Raw genomic sequence first — 4,478 nt, 5'->3', positions numbered from 1 at the left:
AGGATCCATGGTATAAAATGGAAAAAATATGCTGTTATTACTAGACATGAACCCTAAATGTAAGTGCAAAAGGAAAATCATTTTTCGTGAATAAAAGTTTTTTACTAAATGCTAATCAATATAATATTTACTATTCACAAGGAACTGATAGTGATCCAAAATTAATCTCAGTGCTGAAGAAAACAATAAAAAATTGAAACACAATGTAATCATTCAGTATACAGTTCTTCTTTACTTTCCACTATATGAATAAGTAAGCAACAAGAAACTTTTTAATGTGGGTTGGCAATCTGCATTCGAGAAACTCATGCAGACCTTTTAAGTAAAGGATGAAACAAAGATATTTCTTCCTGATCTTTTCTATGATGTCAGTCATATATTCAAGCAACACATTACAGCAATATATTAAATATTTTCAGATAGAACCTCTCTTCAGAGTTAAAATATATTAGATAAACATTTCTACAGAAGACAAAACTGGTACAGAGATCTTACTGGACAAGAATTATGTTTCTTTGTGAGATTTATTGACTTTCTTTATTTATTAATGAAGTAAATTCATTCTGTATTCTTGGCATACATTTTTTTTTAAATTACAAAACTTACCCCAAAAATGAAGAAGCACGTTTCAGAACCATATGTGCAGAGCTGATTCACACACTATTGGTCGTGGTCATCAGTGATGAACCCTGGATCTTCCTGCTTGTGAGGATGGTCTGCTCTCCTGCTCAACTCTTCAAGTGTTAAGAGTGGCTCCATTAAAAAATCTCTCCATGGTATAAGATTCACGTTCAGTCCAAATATCTAGAACCATTTGAAAAAGTCAACAACATTCACTACCATTCCTGCATGAGTCAACATAATCCCACTCAATAGAAATAAAGAATAAAAACAGAACCCAACTAGATGAGAAAATTTATCACTTTTTATTTCTTTTCTGAATTATTTGTTCTTACTTTCTGCCAAGGGGATTGTTTGTATTTTTTTCTTATGAATTCAAAAAATGAAAATGTTAACAGTAGCAGCAAGACCAGCAAGAGCTGGTGGTTACTGAGCACTTATAAAATGTCTGACACTATACTAAGCATTTTCCATGGAAGGACACTTTCATCTTCGAATCAAATATGTGAAGTCGAAGGCATGACTGGGCTCCATGTGGGACCCCCGTCAGTGGTGAGCAGGATGAAAACCCAGACAGTTAGACTCCAGTCTGTATTCTTAATCATTGCTATTCCTTCTTTCCATTTATATGAATTAATTATATTTTTCAGATTGCAAACCATAGTATGATTCAGAATTTCACCAAATATTATTAAAATGTTTAAAAATGTCATTACCTAAAGCGATAAGCTTCCATTATCTGAAAAATACATTTATAGAGAACACTGCTTTTCCAACACTGCTAGACAAATGATACTATATTTATTTAATACAACATCGATCTGTCAATCCTGACTAGAGTAATATAGAAAAATAAGAATTAAAGCAAAACACTTTGTCAGCTACCAAAAGAGTCAGGACACAAGATCAAGCCCAGAGATCTTGGGGAAGAGACAGATAATTCACAAGACATAGGCTTTTACAACTGCTACTGAGATGAAGCCTGACCCTAGTATGGCTGCCCTGAGTTTGGCAGATGTTGCCATGTAATTAGGACCACACATGAGGTAATCATCCTGTAAGTAACAAGAAATATCAACTCCAGAAAGTAGAAAATGATTCAGAAAGTGGTCTTATCATGAGACTAAGTGGATCCTAAGTACATAAGGAGGGCAAGGATATGCCTGATTCAACCTTTATTCTCCTAGTCCAGTGCCAACCATAGAGTAGGCACTCAATAAATATGTATTGAGTGAAGGAAACAAGAAATAGTCATGACTATGTCCAGTAGGTAAGCCTAACAAATGCATGCAACTTGTTAACCAGTTCTCAATGTGTGTTTAAAGAATGATTCTCAGCTCACCATATTCTTTCATTTCTTCTGAATTCCTCATATGTGTATATACATATGCATAAGCCACACAAGCTCAAATTAGAGATTACTTGGATTGTTTTCTATTCATTTTATTTTTATTTTTTTAATTGGTTCTACCAAAAATAAAACATTCTTAATGACAGAAAGAAGTTTTAAAATTTTTTGTGCCTCCTCAATAGAAAACTGTAGTAGTGAAGTTAACTCTAATCAGATTGTACAATCCATCCATTTGATTTGGTTTCTTCAAAACAAGGGTACATCAATTCACAGATATATTCCCAGTGTTTAAAATTGTCTAGCACTTAGTAGGCACTCAATAAATATTAAGGTACACATGACAACCCAAGCTATTTGCCATCCAGCACCACCGTTTGTGAAAACTTTCTAGTAGTAGTCTTTTAGTCTTTACACAAAGATGCCCGTTAAGAGGAAGTTTATAGTGTAAATTGGGATCACATATGGCAAACTTTCAGTGACTATGTATCAGACTGCTCTCTTTCACAAATATAAACAAAATTTAAACTTTAAAATGCATAGGAAGAACTTGCTGAATTTTGGTGTCACTTCCTGAGATGAGGAAGATTGGGAGAGAAGCAGATTTGAGGGGAAAATTGAGTGCTCCGTTTTAGACATTTTAGGTTTGTATGTAATGGAAAAACTGTCAAGAGAGTTGGATATATAGACTTTTATTTTTTAGCAATCGGTTTAAATTTTTTAAAATAATTTGCTAAAAAAATAAAATGTATGTGTATAGTATGATCCAGGTAAGTATCAAAGACATTTTTAATATCAGCCTTAAGAATGAAAAATTTATTATATTAGCTATTATTAAAATTGTTTTTGGCATATGGTCTCAAAAGGAAACATCTTTTTTTCTTCACCCACACATTCCAATGTATGCACAAACAAAAACAAGTGCACATACATGCAACAACCACCTACACACTATAGCAATAAGCATTATGTGATATTTATGTAGACATAACCTAAAACACATCTGTAATTGCAATGACACATCTTAACTTTTTGAGCCTTCTCTTTTCAAATAAAAATGGCTTTATGCATTAATATAGAAAGAGTTCACTCATCTTAGAAAGCTTAGCACCATCTAATAAAATCATGTAGAAAATCCAAGTATCTATTCACCTTTCACAAAATTATACACATGCAGGAAAATTTTGCCATACTTTGTAACATTAATTTTTTTCCAAATACTAATATGCAATATTAGAAACATATACTTTCTTTATATTATTCATAAAACACAGAACAACACACATGTATCAAATGCATGAAAAAAAATCCCAAAAACTTCACCTGAATTTAAAATCTCTGTAGCCCCTTTTTCTACATGTCCCCCTTTATGATGATATTTTTTAAATAAGAAGTCTTATCTACTGCATAATTGTCATAAGAAATAGAAACCAAACATTTAGCTACGGATATTGATCTGATAAGTACATGCATTTTTAACAGATTATTAACAATTAATTTTTGTTCTAATTTCTAAGTTTTCTTTTCTGCTCAGGTAAAATTATTGATATAATAGCAAATCTATGTGTACTTTGTGATAATAAAGCAAATACACTTAGTTTTCTATTGATTTCAAGTAAGAGATACCCATGTAGCTACAGTTACAATTTCTCATGTGCTTATATTTTAATATCCAGACTGCAATTTCTAGATGTATTTGTTTTAATTCTGAAATAAACTTGTATCCAATAGCAGCATTCTTACTGCCATTTCAATATCAAGTTCCAGGCCCTTCACCTCCATGCCAACAGTGCTACAAAGAAAACACTTGCTAGAGCATGGAGAGAGAATTGGCTTCTCCACTTGGCAACGGATCCTGTGTTGATGATTTTTAAAAGAATAAGTGTTCAGTTCAAGAGCCCTAGAGAGGCTAATGACTGCAGCTCCGGTCATTCGAGGGAAAAAGGAAAGAGATTTTTAAAAGCCGGGGGCAGAGGCATGGAATAAAAAACATTTCCTTTCATTAAAAAAAAATTAAAAAGAAAAAATAAGTTTTAAGTAAGAACATATGTAGTTCTTTATAATTAGGTTAAAATCACATAGATACATAGATTCATGTTTTTGATGTGTCTGGACTTTAGATCAATTATACACATGCTAATGTTAATTTCCATAAGAATAAAGCAAATGACAATTATATGTTGGCTTAATTTTGTTATGACAAAGACACTCTTCAGATCCCTTAGCAAGAAACTTGATTCTATTCCATGTAGTTCACTCCTAAAATCTACAAAATTTCATGAGGAAAAAATTAACTAATTTGTATAATAAACAGACTCAATATCTTCTCTCTGGGCTTTTGGGTCTCAGCTGTCCTAGAATAAAAAGAGAATGAAGAACCATTGGTGGTTCATTAATCTCCCTTCAGAACAAGGCCTCTAAGGAATGGATTAGGTGGTGGATTTCGAAGCACCAGGCCCTTGGGTCTTTCAGGTATCTTGGAAAGAGTTTCAGAACCTATGACTGACAC

Source organism: Pteropus vampyrus, unplaced genomic scaffold, assembly GCF_000151845.1.
Source record: "Pteropus vampyrus isolate Shadow unplaced genomic scaffold, Pvam_2.0 Scaffold83, whole genome shotgun sequence".
Lineage (NCBI taxonomy): Eukaryota > Metazoa > Chordata > Mammalia > Chiroptera > Pteropodidae > Pteropus > Pteropus vampyrus.
This window is presented reverse-complemented; position numbering follows the sequence as displayed.